This window comes from Schistocerca gregaria, chromosome 6, assembly GCF_023897955.1.
Source record: "Schistocerca gregaria isolate iqSchGreg1 chromosome 6, iqSchGreg1.2, whole genome shotgun sequence".
Classification (NCBI taxonomy): Eukaryota; Metazoa; Arthropoda; class Insecta; order Orthoptera; family Acrididae; genus Schistocerca; species Schistocerca gregaria.
In genome coordinates this window covers 416,284,010-416,303,990 of record NC_064925.1, presented here as the reverse complement: position 1 = coordinate 416,303,990, position 19,981 = coordinate 416,284,010, and positions in this window count along the sequence as shown.

The window sequence follows — 19,981 nt, the reverse complement described above, 5'->3', positions numbered from 1 at the left end:
CGCTTCGTCGCTAAATAGAACGCGTGCAAAAACATCTGTCATCGTCCCGCGATTTCTCTTGTGCCCATTGGCAGAACTGTACACGACGTTCAAAGTCGTCGCCCTGGAATTCCTGGCGCACAGAAATATAGTACGGGTGCAATAGATGTTGATGTAGCATTCTCAATACCGATGTTTTTGAGATTCCTGATTCTCGCGCAGTTGATCTGCTACTGATGTATGGATTAGCCGCGACAGCAGCTAAAACACCTACTTGGGCATCATCATGTGTTGCAGGTCGTGGTTGACGTTTCATATGTGGCTGAACAATTCTTGTTTCCTTAAGTAACGTAACTATCCGGCGAACGGTCCGGACGCTTGGATGATGTCGTCCAGGATACAGAGCAGCATACATAGCACACACTCGTTGGGCATTTTGATCACAATAGCCATACATCAACAAGATATCGACCTTTTTCGCAATTGATAAACGGTCTATTTTAACGTGGGTAATGTATCACGAAGCAAATACCGTCCCCACTGGCGGAATGTTACATGATACCACGTACTTAAACGTTTGTGACTATTACAGCTGTATCTATCACAAAGCGAAAACAGTGGTCCAACTAAAACATTCATATTTCTTTACATATCACACGAATATGTAATAAAAAATGGGGGTTCCTGTTTAAAGAAAACGCAGTTAATATCAGTTTGACCGATGGCAGCGCCATCTAGCGGGCCAACCACAGCGCCAACTGGTTTCCCCCTTCAAGCTAGACAAGTTTCGTTCTTTGTAGATTTTCGTTTGATGCTTATTTCGTGAGATATTTGGCCCGGTCACTATCAATGGACCACCCTGTGGATTTAATTTTTTTATTTAGCAATATTGCAAGAACAGGAAAGAGCAGAGGTTAGGAACCTAATAAAAACAACAAAAGGATGCGTACAAGAGACAACATTCATGCTGCAAGCGAATGGTAAGGTATTAGAGAAATTCGAGGTGAAGATTGGACTGCGACAGGGAAACTGCCTCTTCCCCGTCCGTTTAATCTGGTCGCAGAAAGTCCACAGACAAAGATAGCAAGCCAGGAAACAAGAATACATCTACATAGAAGCCTCAAAACTCTGGCGTATGCGTATCATGTACACTGAAAAGCCAAAGAATCTGATACACCTACCTAATGTCGTGTAGGGACCCTCGAGCACGCAGAAGTGCCGCAGCACAACGTGGCATGGACTCTAGTAATATCTGAAGTAGTACTGGAAGGGATTGGCACCATGAATCGTGCAGGGTTGTCCATAAATCCCTAAGAGTGCGAGGGGGAGAAGATCTCTTCTGAACAGCACGTGGCAAGGCATCCCAGATATTCTCAATAATGTTCGTGTCTGGGGAGTTTGGTGGCCAACGAAAGTGTTTAAACTGAGAAGAGAGTTCCTGGTGCCACTTTGTAGTAATTCTGGACGTGTGGGGTGTTGCATCTTCCTACTGGAATTGCCCATGTAATGGACATGAATGGATGCAGGTATCAGATAGGATGCTAACTTAGGTGTCACCTGGGTAGTATCTAGACCTAGCGGGATTCCCATATCACACCAACCGCACACGCGTCACACCATTATAAAGCCTCCACCGGCTTGAACAGTCCCCTCCTGAAATGCGGGGTCCATGGATTCATGAAATGTCTCCATACCCGTACACACCCATACGCTCGATTCAATTTGAAACGAGAGTCGTCCGACCAGGCAACATGTTTCCATTCATTATCAGTCCAATTTCGGTGTTGACGGGCCCAGGCGAGATTTAAAGCTTTGTATCGTGCAGTCATCAAGGATACACGAGCCGGCCTTCGGCTCCGAAAGCCCATACCGATGACGTTTCGTTGAATGGTTTGAACGCCGACACTTGTTGATAGCGCAGCGTTGAAATTTGCAGCGCGCGCTGGTTTCGCCCTGGCGGTTCTAAGCGCTTCAGTCTGGAACCGGGCGACCGCTACTGTCGCAGTATCGAATCCTGCCTCTGGTATGGATGTGTATGATGTCCTTAGGTTAGTTAGGTTTAAGTAGTTCTAAGTTCTAGGGGACTGATGACCTCAGATGTTCAGTCCCATAGTGCTTAGAGCCCTTTGAGCCATTTGAAATCTGCAACAATTTGCGGAAGAGTTGCACTTTTGTCACGTTGAACGATTCTCTTCAGTCGCCGTTGATCCCGTTCTTGCAGGATCTTTTTCCAGCTACAGCGATATCGGAGATTTTATTTTTTATCGGATTGCTGATATTCGCGTTACAGTCGGGAAATAGTCGTACTGGAAAATCGCCACTTCATCGCTACCTCGGAGATCTTGTGTCCTGTCGCTCTTGTGCCGACTATAATACCACGTTCAAACTCACTTAAATCTTAGGAACCTGACATTGTAACAGCAGTAACCGATCCAACAACTGCGCCATACACCTTTTGTCTTAAATAGGCTTTGCCGACCGCTGCGCTATATTCTTCCTGTTTACCTATCTCTGTATTTGAATACGCATGACTATACCAGCTTGTTTAGTGCTTCAGTGTAGTTTTAGTAGCACTGAATGAGCAAGACCTGGCTCAGTTGGCAAGAGCGTATATGTAACAGGCAATGAGAAGAGGAATATGTATAAGACTAAATACCTAGTTGTGAGCAGAGAGAGGACGACGACAGAAACTTAGGTGTAGACGGTAAAATTTTTGAAATGGTAAAAGAGTTCAAATAACTTGGGCCAATACTCAGTGATAGGAATGAGACAGATCAGGAAATAATGGCAATAAGGCACGAAACACGTCAAGGTTTCTGCTCGGAAAGTTGCTGAGATCCACAAAGACTAGGATTTACAGGATGCTATACAACCTGTCGTCCTACAAGGAGCAGAGACTTGGACCACGACACAGAAGATAGAAAACTGCTGACATTTGAGAATGTTGTTCTGAGACAGATTTTTATTCCAGTGTAGGATGGAGACGACTGAAGAAAAAGGAAAAGCCGCGGATTGCAGAAGTTGTACAAGTCGCTGGACATAGAGGCTGTGATCAGACGAAGGAGATGTGAAATCGTATGGGACTTAACTGCTAAATTATCCTAAGGACAAACACACACACCCATGCCCGAGGGAGGACTCGAATCTCCGACGGGACCAGCTGCGCAGAGACGAAGGAGACTGAGGTGGTACGGGCACGTAATGAGGCGAGAAGGCCAGATGACCAGGTAGGTGGTGGAAGAAGATATCGGAGGTGACAGACCGAGGAGAAGACAACGGCTGAGATGGACTGACGGGAACAGAGAGGGTATACCGGGTGATCAAAAAGTCAGTATAAATTTGAAAACTTAATAAACCACGGAATAATGTAGATAGAGAGGTAAAAATTGACACACATGCTTGGAATGACATGGGGTTTCATTAGAACAAAAAAAGTTCACAAAATGTCCGACAGATCTCTTGCCCTCGTCGTTTGGTGATGATCGTGTGCTCAGCCGCCACTTTCGTCATGCTTCGCCTCCCAGGTCCCCAGACCTCAGTCCGTGCGATTATTGGCTTTGGGGTTACCTCAAGTCGCAAGTGTATCGTGAGCGATCGACATCTCTAGGGGTGCTGAAAGACAACATCCTACGCCAATGCCTCACCATAACTCCGGACATGGTTTACAGTGCTGTCCACAACATTATTCCTCGACTACAGCTATTGTTGAGGAATGATGGTGGACACATTGAGCATTTCCTGTAAAGAACATCATCTTTGCTTTGTCTTACTTTGTTATGCTAATTATTGCTATTCTGATCAGATGAAGCGCCATCTGTCGGACATTTCGTTGAACGTTTGTATTTTTTTGGTTCTAATAAAACCCCATGTCATCCCAAGCATGTATGTCAATTTGTAGCTCTCAGTATCTACATTATTCCGTAATTTATTCAGTTTTCAAGTTTATACTGACATTTTGATCACCCGGTACGTAAGATGGGACTAGCCGGAGAAGACTGGTCGTGACGAAGAAGAGGGAAGAGGTTAATTGGAGAGGCCAAAACTCAACTACGGGTTGTGTCGCCAAACTATTAACTAAGAAGTAAGTAACTATAGCTCACTGTTCGTATTTGAGTAAACATATCGTTATTTTGTCATTTGTTGATAGCGAGAGTAGCTGCAAACGCTGGAAAACGGAGGGCCAAGTGGATAATAGGAATATTTCCGACATACGTTTCTGCTTGAGTTCAATAGAGGAGTGATAGCATCGTAGGCAACCTGAAACATTTTCCACGGGTATGGGGATAACGGCACTGGACAGAACACTGCAAGAAAATGGTTTTCACGTTTTACGGAGGATCGTTTTCACATTAGTGACTCTCCACATTCAGGAAAGCAGGAATCCACAATGATTCACGTCAGTTTAATCGAGAACTGACAAACGTGATCAACTGTGATCGTTTCACCATCGTGCGACATTTGCAATCAATGGGAAAGGTTCAAAAATTAGGTCTATGGATACCGCTTGCTCTATGCCAAAATCGCAAAAATCAGCAGGTGCTGTAAGTGCATCTTGGCTTGCTCATCAGCTGGTTCGTGAGCAACAAAGAACATTCCTATCCTTCATCGTTACTGGTAACGGTAAATGGTGTCTTTATGCCACCTTTAGCAAAACAGTGGTATGGTTGAGCCCAAAAAAGCAGTAGCTCTTTTTACGAACACCTGCATGCTAATGTTATGCATCTGGCGGAACAGTGGCGGTGTGGTGTACTAAGAATCGCTTCCCAGACTTGTAACCATGACTACCGACATTTGTTGTCAACAACTGAGACATATTGAAGACGCAATCCAAGAACAATGACCAGGAAGACTGACACTACTCCACTTTGGAAGTCTTTCCGAACCCACCTGTTCACCTGATCTTGCGCCCTCAGATTCTCATCTTTTCCTTTCTGTGTCGAACAACATATAAGGAACTTCCCTTCCAGATAAAAATTAGGTCTACATATGACTTCACGAGTTCTTCATCTTAAAGCCACGTGATTTGTACAATCACGGAATCGAAAAGTTACCCCGGCATTGCCAGACTGTTGTAAATAGTAGTTATGTGTATCTGTTGTGTTTATTTAACTTACGGAAGAACGCTATGAACTTACGCAACAACCTAATAGCTACACAAAAGTAACCTTTAATTACGAAAGTGAGTAAATAACTTACAGTAATGTCGGTGCAACACTAAATGCAGTATATTACCGACGTTGCCGCTAGGTGGATTTCTACAAATCAGTTATTCAAGCAGTCATCATGGAGTAGTATAACGGTGCAGAGCAAGCACACTGTTGTTCATGGTTTCATGAATTCCAACCTGCTACTACAGTTCAGAGGCAATTCGTGACTAAAAACGCAAGCTACAGCCACGAAGACAAATTGTTGCTAATTGGTGCGATCGTTTCACCGGAACTGGCTGTGTATCACATAAGACGCCGGGTCAGGATCTGCCAGCAGTCTCTGACGCAGCAACTGAACAAAATCCGCAGTCTTACATGAGGAGTCCGAGTAAATCAACATGATGTGGCAGCGTAGAATTGAATATGCCTAGCGTCAGAGTGCGTAATGTCATTCAAAACTTACAAACTGTAACTGTTGCAGGCTTTTAGAGGAAGTAAGAAATAGAAATGAGCTGATTTTTCTGTAGAAATGTTTAACAAAATATAGACTCAGTATGATTTTTCTTAATAAAATTGTATTAAGTGACGGAGCCACCTTCCATACATGCTGTAAGGTGAATCGGCATAATGCTCGCTTATGGGGCGAGCAGAAACCACATCACTTAATCGAAGCCGCGCGGGGTTAGCCGAGCGGTCTGGGCGCAGTAGTCATGATCTGTGCGGCGGGTCCCGGCGGAGGTTCGAGTCCTCCCTCTGGCGTGGGCGTGTGTGTCTGTCCGTAGGATAATTTAGGTTAAGTAGAGTGTACGCTTAGGGATAACTTAATCTAACGTGTACGTGTTACATACGTCTTTTTGCACAACTACTAAAAGAGAAGGACTACACAATGGTGCTACAATTATCGTCTTAGGAAAGCTGGCAGAGGCATAAAAGATTGGCGAACAATTTAACACAGTAAACAGAAAATTTGCTTAGTCTGTATTTCTCCAAATGTACGAAGACTTACTACAAATGGTGCAACAAGAAACAGAGTTCGTCCATAGCAATGTCAACAACGATGAAGCACGAACGAGGAAGTTGAAGGTTACTGACTACTGGAGTAAGTGGGCTGAGCGGTTGCCACCGGCTATCCTATATCTCGGTGGCGGCGTTTGCTCCAAGTACAGAGGCGCTGGAGGTGTAGACCTGCAGATGCGCTCCATTGGGTCCGCCATAACCAGCGTGACCTCTATCGGCGTCAGACAGAAACGTGGCATCCCGTTACCAACTTGACACGCCGTGGGGTTGTGTCAATATGTGATAGCACAGTATGGGGCTCGCTGAACGGAATGAGATGACGCAGTGGTTAACACAGTGGACTCGCATGCGACAGTACGACTGTTCAAACGCGCATCTGGCCATCCTAATTTAGGTTTTTCCCTAAATCGCTTGAGGCAAATTCCGAGATAGTTCCTTTAACAAAGATCATGTCTAATTTCCTTCCCATCTTTCTCTAATCCGCGCTTGTGCTTCGTCTCTAATGACCTCGTTGTCGACGGGTCGTTAAACACCAACCTCCTCCTCCTTCTTCTTCTGATTTTGCGCTGTAAGCTGTAACAAGATTTTCTGCTGAGTTAACTTTAACTGCCATATCGTACCTAGACACACTTCAACATTATCTAATGCCTCAATTACAACTGGATATGGGCACAGAATTTATTTTCCACGGCGCGGCACCGCACCATCGTCAGGAACGTGTCACGTATCTCCGTAAGAATGTGCCAGCTGGGATTGGACGTGGTGGAACAATATTCGGCAACCACGATCACCTGATTTAACGCCGAAGAACTTCCGTGTACAGGGCTATATGAAAGACGGAGGGGTTTTTTCTCCACTTCCAGCAAAAGTAACGAGCTGCAAAACCGGATAATACAAACAGCTGACTAGACATCAAGAACTGCTTCAGACGATTTGGCAGGAAATTGTTTACAAATGCGACGTGTGTCGTGTTACAAAAAATAGCCACATCGAACACTTGTAAAGAAATCTTGAAGATGTACGGCATCAGTGCTGCATCAAACATTGCTGTGAGTTTCTTAAATTTTTCACAATTAAAGGTTACATTTGTATAAGTAATTTATAAACAACATGTATAAGGCAGTTATTGTGTCCATTTACGTCTCAATGAGCACATTTGCATTATCAGCTTTCGGTTGGTCACTGCCAACTTAAATTCAACTGAAGTTAACTAGAGTCAAGTGCGGTTGAAGTAGCCCTACGGCAGGCGTGTGCCTCAAGGCTCTTCTCCGAACCTGAAATCATGTACACCGCAGACACTGGGACTACACCAATCCCTGCCTACCCGCTGCAATTTGTTGACGACACCACCTACCTACTACCGACCGTATCCTCCAACACTCCCATGCTTCACTCTAATGCCATCTAAATCCCCTGGTCGAGTGGAAACTTAAAGTAAATCCTTAGAAAAGCCAAGACAGCATCTCTGATCCCATCACTCGGAGTTTCCGTCGTTCAGATTACCACATCTACATCTACAACCAATCAGTCCATCTAAATAATTTAGGACTAATCTTGGCAGAAAACTAAAATAGAATTCAAACACTACTAATACTACTAGAAGATCGCACTTGGGGTCTACGCCCTTCTACAATTATTGTCGTCTATACATACCTCATTTCCTCATCCACACTTACGACAACACTGCCTGGATGTTCGACAAATTCTCTTGAAATCCTGGAAACGCATGCACTCTGCTTCACCTTGGACATCTTCCGAGCATTCTTAGCTCCCATCTATACCAACTCATCCTTGAGCCACCTTTGGACCATATATACTAATAGTAAAACCCAGTCCCTGCATCCAGTGGCTGGGAGCTACTAATCACCAATCCAGGTACCTGCGCCACTAGATTCATATCCCTCGTAGCATGCACATTAATTCCTTAGCCATCCTCTCCTGTTGATAATTATACCGAATCCCACTATCCAAATACAGACCACAGTGTCAGAACTGTATGTCTTATGGTTCAAATGGCTCTGAGCACTATGGGATTTAACATCTGAGGTCATCAGTCCCCTAGAACGTAGAATTACTTAAACGTAACTAATCTTAGGACATCACACATCCATGCACGAGGCAGCATTCGAACCTGATACCGTAGCGGTCGCGCGGTTCCAGACTGAAGCGCCCAGAACCGCTCGGCCACTCCGGCCGGCGTATCTCTTATGCCTCTACCTTTACTTACGCCACCTAAGGGATCCCTTCTTCTGTATATTACTCTTGTCAACAGCTTGAATGCATGAGCTGTTAGGCTGACTGTGCAGCAAATTCTCCCTCTTATCTGCCCCTGCTCCTTTCTAGATCGGAAAGCTGATATTTTTCCGAAAGTCTGATGGGTTCAATGATTTTAGGAATTGTGTAGGCTCGTGGACACGTCTCACAATCCAACATCTGTTTTGCAGAGTCTGTCTAACCATAATGTTATCCAACTAGAATTTTCCCATATCTCCGTGTCTTTACTAAATATTCTCCTTTCCCTTGCGAGTTTACAATAGTGTATTTACTATTATTAACTCAAATTTATCCTGCCTTATTCAATCGCAAGTCTTCCAAGACTCAAACTCAATTTATAGCATTTATTACCCATTGACTCACATATCAACTTACCTTTATGTGTCTATCATGTCACTAAAAAAGTCCTCTTCTTACAGAGGTTTAGTACGCCTTTCACCTATCTGCTTTCTTCTCTGCGTTTATCAGTAGAATTCGCATTTTATTCTTAATGTTGATGCAGTTCCTACTATCTCACAGAATATCAAAGCGTCTCATCATTCCTTAGTACTTCAGTATCCTACTTCATTTGTTATTAATTCTTATGGACATTTTAAGCCTGCTGTACATTATTATTAAATTGCGACCCGAGTCTGTATCTCCTCCTAGGTATGTCTCACAATCAAAGATCTGATTTCGCAATCTCTGTCTCACCATGATGTAATCCGGCTCGAATCAACCGTGTTTTTTTTTCTGAACAAAGTTAAAATGTGTGTGAATTCCTAAGGGAGCAAACTGTTGAGGTCATCGGTCCCTAGACTTGCTTACACACTACTTAAACAAACTTATGCTAAGAACAACACACAAACACACACACACACACACACACACACACCCATGACCGAGGGATGACTCGAACCTCCGGCGGGAGGGACCACGCCATTCGTGAGATAGCGCCCCAAACTGCGCGGGCACTCCGCGCAGCGAATCTTCCATGTCTCAGGTCTTTTCAAAGTACTCTGCGTTCTCTCGTGTTTAGAACATTGTATTTTTCATTACTAACTGAAATTTATTGCACAATTCAATTTTTCTCTTTTCTCAGTACTACCGACAATCCATATTCTCCCGTAATTAATTCTTCTATTCCTTCCATTACTACTGCGCTCAAATTGCCCATATTATTAGATTATCATTTCCTTTTACATACCGAATTACCCGTTAAATATTTTCATATACACTCCTGGAAATGGAAAAAAAGAACACATGGACACCGATGTGTCAGACCCACCATACTTGCTCCGGACACTACGAGAGGGCTGTACAAGCAATGATCACACGCACGGCACAGCGGACACACCAGGAACCGCGGTGTTGGCCGTCGAATGGCGCTAGCTGCGCAGCATTTGTGCACCGCCGCCGTCAGTGTCAGCCAGTTTGCCGTGGCATACGGAGCTCCATCGCAGTCTTTAACACTGGTAGCATGCCGCGACGGCGTGGACGTGAACCGTATGTGCAGTTGACGGACTTTGAGCGAGGGCGTATAGTGGGCATGCGGGAGGCCGGGTGGACGTACCGCCGAATTGCTCAACACGTGGGGCGTGAGGTCTCCACAGTACATCGATGTTGTCGCCAGTGGTCGGCGGAAGGTGTACGTCCCCGTCGACATGGGACCGGACCGCAGCGACGCACGGATGCACGCCAAGACCGTAGGATCCTACGCAGTGCCGTAGGGGACCGCACCGCCACTTCCCAGCAAATTAGGGACACTGTTGCTCCTGGGGTATCGGCGAGGACCATTCGCAACCGACTCCATGAAGCTGGGCTACGGTCCCGCACACCGTTAGGCCGTCTTCCGCTCACGCCCCAACATCGTGCAGCCCGCCTCCAGTGGTGTCGCGACAGGCGTGAATGGAGGGACGAATGGAGACGTGTCGTCTTCAGCGATGAGAGTCGCTTCTGCCTTGGTGCCAATGATGGTCGGATGCGTGTTTGGCGCCGTGCAGGTGAGCGCCACAATCAGGACTGCATACAACCGAGGCACACAGGGCCAACACCCGGCATCATGGTGTGGGGAGCGATCTCGTACACTGGCCGTACACCTCTGGTGATCGTCGAGGGGACACTGAATAGTGCACGGTACATTCAGACCGTCATCGAACCCATCGTTTTACCATTCCTAGACCGGCAAGGGAACTTGCTGTTCCAACAGGACAATGCACGTCGGCATGTATCCCGTGCCACCCAACGTTCTCTAGAAGGTGTAAGTCAACTACCCTGGCCAGCAAGATCTCCGGATCTGTCCCCCATTGAGCATGTTTGGGACTGGATGAAGCGTCGTCTCACGCGGTCTGCACGTCCAGCACGAACGCTGGTCCAACTGAGGCGCCAGGTGTAAGTGGCATGGCAAGCCGTTCCACAGGACTACATCCAGCATCTCTATGATCGTCTCCATGGGAGAATAGCAGCCTGCATTGCTGCGAAAGGTGGATATACACTGTACTAGTGCCGACATTGTGCATGCTCTGTCGCCGGTGTCTATGTGCCTGTGGTTCTGTCAGTGTGATCATGTGATGTATCTGACCCCAGGAATGTGTCAATAAAGTTTCCCCTTCCTGGGACAATGAATTCACGGTGTTCTTATTTCAATTTCCAGGAGTGTAGTTTCTCTGTCTCTTCATCTTCTGCTTGTGACGTCGTCACGTATAAGTGGACTATATTTTTTGGCGTGGAAACAGCCCCATTACTGAAATGTCTACATATCTTACTCTCTGTCCCACCTACCTAATCTTAACGAAGCCTCCTCCCGCTACAACATATGCTACAGCTTTTGATATTCCCTGTATTCATCTGAATGGAAAATCTCGTCTTCTTTCTATTTCCCTTCACTGTTGCCGACTATATGTAGACTGAGTTTACATATATCGCTATCACATTTTCTAACATTCCTATCACGTACACCCTTCTGGCATTCCACAGTTAGACCTGTAGAATGTTTATCTTTTCGCTGGTTATTCAGTCTGTTTCTTATGGTTATCTCCCCTTGGCAGTTCCCTTCCGAAGGCCCGGATAGGGGGCTAGTCCAGAATCTTTTGCAGTGCAGAGAGAGCACCATCACACTTTTCATTTACGGGCCGCATGTCGTGTGGATATGCATTACATAATCGCTCTCAGTTTTACAGTTCTGGCAACAGCGTTAACGAATCTGACCTCTTTTCTATACGAATACTGACATATAGAAAGAATATTATGATGAATGACTTGACTTAGACACACATAAAAAACTCAAGAGTCATACTTATTGCTGTGTGAGCAAATTTTCTGCCACAGAAAAGCCTTTCCTGTCTTATGTCTTCTACGCAAAACATATACAGTGAGCATGCTGGCTCTCGACTGTAATTCAGAATACTTTTATATGAGGAAACTGATAACACAGAATTTCCATAGAACGTTGATAGACCACGCAGCTGGAAATTGTTTGGCCTCAGCATATCAGGTGAATTTCTTCCGTGATGAAATGAAGCTGTATCTTTCCAGAAATCTCTTCAAGTCTCAAACAGCTATGATTTATATGAGGAGACTGGAGCGACGAATGAAAATTTTTGCCAAGGCTGGGATTCAAACCTGCGTCTCCTGCTAGATACACAGATGTAAAAACCACTATACCACCATCGCACATTGGGTTGGCACCCTAGCACTCCTTCCCTTCTCAATCCAAATTCCCATCCACGCCTCAGCCCGCTTGGTATTCTCCCTAAACTCGAACAGCACTGCAGACGTTCTCAAAGTGTATTGTAATAACACCTCAGCGTCGAACACAGTGGAAGATGCAGCCTGGAACCCAGGCAGATTCTTTAATCAAATGATACTATATGGTTCCAGAGACTTTTTCAACTCTCAAACATCTATTATGTACGTATCGAGACAGAAGCAACGAATGAAAATTTGTTCTAATGGTTGGATTCGAACCGAGGTCTCCTGATCACTAAGAGATGCACTAAGCACTATATCATCCTGGCACAGTGTCTTTGCACAACTTCATCGACAGCTCTAGCACGCCTTCTCTCCCCTATCCAAACTCCCAGCCACATCTCAGCCTACCTGGGCAGTCCGAGTATTTGTGCAAAGCCATTGGGTCAGGGTGGCGTACTGGTTAGTGCAGGAGACCTGGGTTTGAATCCCAAGAGTAAGCAGGAGAACTGGGTTTTCCATTTGTCGCTTCAGTCTGCATATACACTGATCAGCCAGAACATTATGACCACCGACCTATTGTCGATATAAACCCGCCCAGCCGATAGCATCGTCACCTTTCGGGGAATCACTGCTAGTCAGACACACACACACACACACACACACACACACACACACACACACACACACACACACACACACATACATACATACATACATACACACGGCGCACATAATATCAGTGAGCGTGCTGTCCGTGTGTAAAACGGAGAAGGCGCGGTCTATCGGAGTTTGACCGAGGGCAAATTGTGATGTTCCAGAGGCTCGGCAACACCATTTCGGAAACTGCATGACTTGTTGTGTGTTCGAGGAGTGCTGTGGTGAGTGTCTTCAACACGTGGCGATACCAAGGTGAAACCACGTCCAGACGTCTTGGGACAGGGCGGCCATCCCTCATTACAAATGTCGAACGTCGTTGGCTGGACAGACTCACCACAGATGTGTACATGACCATTGGAATTGGAAGTTGGCTCAGTGTCAGAGCATTGCATAGTCTGATGAATTCCGACACCTTCTTCACGGGAGTGCACAAACCCGTCGTCTTCCAGGGGGCAGCTTCTGCACTGTGGGACAGAGACAAGCTGGCCTCGGCTCCATTATGCTCTGGGGGACATTCATGTGGGCGTACATGGATCCAGTGGAGGTTATGCAACGCACCATGAAGACGAGGGAGTATCGTACGCTGGTTGCAGACCACACACACCCCTTAACGATGATCAGTTGCATTTTTCAACAAGATAATGCTCCATGGCACAAGGCCAGAAATGTGATGCAATATTTCGAGGAAAACAGTGGTGAGTTTCCACTGATGCGCAGGCCCTCCAACTCGATCTGAGCCTATGGAACACATCTGGGATGAGATTGTACTTAGCATCAGAGCTCATCCCCTCCCTCCCCGGAATTAACGGAAATTGATTGACTTTTGTGTGCACATGTGGTACCAACTCCCTCCAAAGACCTACCAAAGCTTCCATGGCATCACATGTCGCAGCTATTGGACATACCGGCTATTACGTAGGTGGTCCTAATGTTCTGGCTGATTGGTGTATACATACTCCATAATAGTCCAGTGAAAATGAAATATCGTGTGGCTAGGGCCTCCCGTCGGGTAAACCGTTCGCCTGGTGCAGGTCTTTCGAGTTGCCGCCACTTCGGTGACCTGCTCGTCGATGAGGATGAATTGATGATGATTAGGACATCACAATACCCAGTCCCAGGGCGGAAAAAAACTCCGACCCAACCGGGAATCGTACCCGGGCCCTTAGGATCGACAGCCTGTCACGCTGACCACTTTTTTTTTGGTAATAATTTGTATTGAAGAAACTAAAAGTACATATATATTCACTATGCAAGAGTTCTTCAAGGTACCATTCCATTTAAACATATACAAATGACTGTTAGTTAAGCAAAAAAATAAATAAATACATTAAAAAGAAAAACATTAAATACAACAAAGTATAACATATTCTGTCTTCTTGCTATTTTTTAATTTTTTTTTTGTCGATGCATGGGAACGTCGATAAGGGTGTTGCATCATGTGACAGGTATGCATGGTACACCCCAGCTTTGAAGGGGGTCAAGGAAGACGCTGCGGAGATAACCGGCAAAAGTTTGTCGGTAAGATGGTTTTCGGGTGAGGGTGCTATGTGAGGTCACAACTTTGTACCAGAAGTCAAGGACTGTATGCGGACCATTTTGAAAGAGGTATTCTAAAGCCAGTCCTCGAAACCAGATGAGAGTATGGAGCTTAGCAAGAGGGTAGTGAAATGTCTGGGGCAACAACAGGAAATCCGGGGTTACCGTCGTTGGCGGGGCACGGAGGTAAAAGCCCACGATTTGTTGGATGAGGAGCCATACGTTTTGTTTCAGGGGGCACGTAAGATGGTGGTCGTCGGTGTCTTCGAGCTGACAGTCAGGGCAGAGTGGGGAGGTGGCCAGTCCTATGCGGTAAAGTCGACTGTTAGTCGGAAATTTTCCATAAACTAAAACATACCAGAGTGCAGACACAGACGACGGTAAAAAGGGTGCATGCACACAACTCCAAACCGTGCGCCAGTTAATGTCTTGATGCCGTAGCATCATGGGGTCGCAAGGGTTGGACAGCATAAAAAAAACGATAATAATCTTTTGTACGGGGAGGACGGGTGACTGGAAGATCGGCCCGAACGTAGCTGAGTTCTATGAAACAATTGGCGACGTGGTACAATAATGGAGAAATAGGTGCCACATTGGTCGGTGGATTGAGAGAAGCTGGTCGGAGGATATCTAAGAGACTAAGTGTTAAGGACGGAACCGTCCCCTGCCAGTGCCGCAACAGAGTGTGGACAAAGAGTGCAGAAGATCGTGCCCTCACGTTGACGAGTCCGAGGCCACCTTTTGCAGGAGGCAATGTGAAAGTGTTGTAGTGGACTTTGAAAAGTGCCCTGCTGACACGAAATATCCAAAGGCTGATTAGATGCGGCGGCCAAGGAGTAACGGCATTGGGAGGATCTGGGCGACGTGTACCAGTTTAGGGGCTACATACATGTTGACATAGGACACACGTTGGAGTTGGTTCAAGTTACGGTGCACTTGACCGCGGACATGGTGCCGAATCGACTGCAAAAGCCGCCGGTATGTCAGGGCCACTATGCGGTGTGTGGAGCTCGTAAATTCGATACCCAAGTAACGAAGGGTGGTACTGACTGGGAGTGGGTTCGGCACCACAGCCGGGAGGCCGCGCCCAATGTGCATCATAGTCGATTTACGGGCATTAAGAATGTTACCAGAAAGACGTCCATACTGGTGGATCCATTGGATGGCGTCATTGAGTTCCGTGGAGGAGCAGGTGAGAAGGAGGACATCGTCCGCATAAGCCCTACAGTGAAAAGTGTAGTCACGCAAAGTGAGGCCCTGCAGTCTAGAGGTAAGTCCAGTGATGAGGGGCTCAAGTGCAATGGCATATAGTAAAGTAGACATAGGGCATCCTTGACGTACAGAGCGGCGTATAGGAATCGGTCCTACAAGCCTCCCATTGACTTGTACAATCGAGACGGCGGGAAGTAGTAACCGGCGAATGGCATCGACAAAAAGTAATGGGAACCCCATACGTGTCGCCACCATGAGGAGGAATGGGTGTCGAACGCGATCAAAGGCACTCGTGAAATCGACGGATACCAGTGCTGCACGAAGGCGACAAACCGACGCCAGTGCAATGAGGTCACGGCATTCTCCTAGGGCTGTGTGTAAGGTGGCCCCACAACTACGTGCAGTCTGCTCAGGTGAAAGGACCGTAGGTAAGACGGTGCGTATGCTCTCTGCTAAAGGCGTGCATAGATTTTATAGTTTGCATTCAGTAGTGTAAGGCGGAGATATGCAGAGACATGAGGCCCTCCCTTCGGTTTAGGCACAGGTAGAAGAATACCAGTGACGAATTCAGGTGGAATTGGGAAGGATGGAGTAAAGAGTTCCTGAATCATTTCCGTACAGCGAGGAAGCATCAACGTGGTGAACGCCAGGTAAAACTCCACTGGGAGACCATCTGGGCCTGGTAATTTGTTCTTGGCCCCTCTGTTGATCGCATCTACTAACTCTTCTGCGGTGATTGCAGACATCATGGACGTTGACTCCGCTACGGTGAGGGTCCGGTCAGGGGAAGGACGGAGATCATCAGGAATGGGCGTCGCCATCTGTTCATCATCATAAAATTGGCGATAATGTTCAGCAAAGGCAGACACCACCGCCGCCTGTGTTGTGTGGTGAACACCATCGGAGGTCGTGATGTTGGAGACGAAAAGTCGACGTCGACGACTATGGTCGGATGCGGCATGGATTGTGGATGGGGTTTCGTCGTGGAGGAGGTCTTGTCGTCGGGAACGCACCACGACACCATGCAGTCGTGCACGTTGAAGAGAGAGGAGACGAGCTTTAGTACGTTGTCGTTCCCTATTGGTGTCACGTGATGGAGGGAGCGCATCGAGCTCACGGAGGACGGCGTAGTAAAAATTTGTGGTGTCTCGATGCCATGCTGCTGCTTCCTTGCCACATTGTATGAAGGCCTTTCTGATCGCAGGTTTGGCACATTTGAGCCACCAATGGAACGTGGATGTGTACTGCGGAAGGCGTCTTTCGCAAGACGCCCACGTAGTGGCAATACATTGTCGGCAATGTGGATCATTAAGGAGGGAGGTATTAAGCTTCCAGTAACCTCTGCTGCGCCACACTGACTGAGGTGGCAGAGCCAGGGAGCAAATGACGGCGCAGTGGTCCTAAAACGCAAGGGGCCACCGTTCAGCTTGGGCGACGTCATTGCCAAGGTGGGCAGAGACATATAACCGGTCCAGTCTGCTCGCAGAATGTGCTGTATAATGGGTGAAACCGGGGGTATTGCCATGAATTTTCTCCCAAACGTCCACTAGATGAAAATCTTCGATTAAGGTGAGAAGCACCGGGCATGGCGAATAACCAGGCATTTGGTCATGCGGATGGAGGACACAGTTGAAATCGCCTCCCATGATAAGGCGATCATAGCGTCCAGAAAACAGGGGCGCCACGTCATGTCCGAAGAAAGTGGACCGCTGCCGTCGGTTCGTGGAGCCAGACGTAGGGTAGATACTGATGACGCGCGTGTCGAAGATGGTAACAGCCATGCCTCTTCCACAGGGAAGGATTGTCGTGTCCTTGAGTGGGATTCCTTCGCGTATGTAAAAAGCCACTCCACGCCCTGATTGATCACATGTGGACGTGTATGAGTCGTAGCTGTAGACTGGTGGTAGTGTGGCAACGCGTACTTCCTGAAGAAGGGCGACGTCGACATCAGAGGCCCGAAGCATGTCACATAGGAGTTGCAGCTTGGATACAGTGCCGATCATGTTGATGTTCAGCGTGGCAAACCGATACGTTTGTTTCAGTGGTGGTGGACGCGCATCTACCATCACCAAGTAAGAGGAGGGCACCGACAGGAAGTCCCGTCCCATCAGCTGCAGGGCCTCGCTTTTGATGTTAACAGGCAGCCTTGTCCGGCGGAGGCAACTCATCCGGAGGAGGGGGCGTATCTTCCTGAATCTCGTCGGCCCATGCTCCTGTGCCATGGGCCCGTCCAATGTCCATGGGAATTGCGTCGTGGTGAGAGAGATCTGGAGTTGTCAGCGGGGAGACAGGCGTCTCAACCGGCGCACCGATCGTTACATTGTGCGTGGCGACCTCCATAGTGGTCCCGTCCTGCGAAATGTCTTGATCATCGTGAAAGTTGTCCGCCGACCTCTGCATGGAAATGTCGGCTGATTGGGTGTCGTCTTCGTCGTCGCGGGTGGCGACGCTTTGAGAGCCCGTGGGTGAACGGCGACGGCCTTTGCGCCTACGTGGCGAGCGTTGTTTGCGCAATTGTTCCTCAGTGTCGGACGACGGCAAGGAAGAGCGTCGACCTGGTTCGAATGCGTCGGTGGGTACAATGAAATTGTCAAACAGGTGTTGTGAAAAAGTATTGTTCTCCTCAGCGTCCGGTGCGGGAGCCTGTTCGGCGGCAAGGTTGTCAGGTGGGACGTCCGCACCGTCCATAGGTGACTGGGACGGTGGGACGTACCGATCGGAAGGACCGGGCGACGGACTGGACGAAACTGTAGACGTGGCAAGAGCCGCTGCGTAAGTGACCGGTAGGGCGGTCATCGTGGGTGTGACGGACGCTTCCGACAACGGGAGCTGCGCGACACGCTGTTGAATGCATTCAGACCGTAGGTAACCTTCTTTCCCACAACCGGAACAGGTTCGAGGTTGGCCGTCGTACATTATAATGGCACGGCAGCCTCCGATACGTAAATAAGAAGGCACGTGTTTCTGCAACTCGATGCGGACCTGTCTAACACCGTTTAAAACGGGATAGGTCTGAAATTGTACCCATCGTTCGGCAACATGTTCCAGAACCTTGCCATAGGGACGGAGCGCCTCGATGACGACGTGTGCAGGTAGTTCGAACGGCAGTTCGAAGACCCTTATCGTCCGTGTGCCGAGACCTGCGTGATCGACGGTAACGAGTCCGACGTTGCCGTCGGAATGGCAGAAGCGCAGTCCACGTTTTGCCTCTTGAAGCACCTTGTCGCACGCCGCATCGTTGATCATTTTGACGTAGACGGTACTGCTAACTATCGACAAGTGGATACCAATTAGATCCGTTGGTGGTATCTTAACTTCATCGCGAATAAATCGTTCTACCTCCAGGGGCTTGGGTCGGGCAAAATCAGTACAAAAGTTGAAACGTAATGTCTTCTTCCGATAGTTGTGCGCCATGGTGGTCTAGAAGGGAAAACGACACTTACAGCGGCCGAAGTAAACACAAACACACTGTGCGCGCCTCGCCCGCAGCGTTCTGGTGCGTGACCGCCTCGCAGCACTGCCGGCGGCAGACTGCCCACTCAGCTATCGGGGGCGGACATAATAGTCCAGTAACTGGATTGGATCAAATATTAGAGTAGTTGGTGTCTTCCTCTCATGTTATTCATCGCTTCCCTAAAATGTCTTTCGTTTTCGTTTTACACGGAAAATATTAAAAGAAGAGTAGGAACACTGGTTACAAAACATATCTAAAGTAAATGGTTCATTGGATCATTCCTCAACAATCAATCGTTCCTTAGTAATCACATTCCTCTTAATAACTTTACCCTAAACGAATAATAACACACATATCAGAATCTATGGCACTACGACACGTTCAGCTCTTTCTTCAATCATTAACGTTGTTCAACATAGGTTATGATAATCTTAACATCTTTCCGCACATCATATGTTTCTTAATGTATCAAATTAACATACGGAGGTGGCGCAGTGGCTAGAACACTGGACTCGCAGTAGGGAGGATGGCGGTTCAATCCCGCATCCGGCCGTCCTGATTTAGGTTTACGGTGATTTCACTAAATCACTCCAGGCAAATACCGGGATGGTTCCTTTGAAAGGGCACAGCCGACTTCCTTCCCCATCCTTCCCTAATCCGATGAGACTGATGACCTCACTGGCTGGTCTCCTTCCCCAAAAACAACCCAACCCAACTCTGTAACTTCTTGTCAGAACTACGAATTAATAGTTCACTGATTTTTTCCCCCTCGATGACGGCCGTCATATCGTCAAAATTTAACATAATTGTAATAAAAAGGAAAAAGTTTTTATCTCGCTTTGATCTTATAAAACCAAGTTGGTGTTATTTTACGGCCTTTTTGTATCCGGTTATCCAGGTGAAACAGCTAGGAACGGCAAACTCTTTTCAGTCTCAACGGCACCATCTGCTTCCCACGTAGCAGAGTCTGACGTTCTGTGTGGGTGGCAAGCAGAAATCCTCTTAACAGTGCGCTCTGTCGAACACCTGTGCCAGG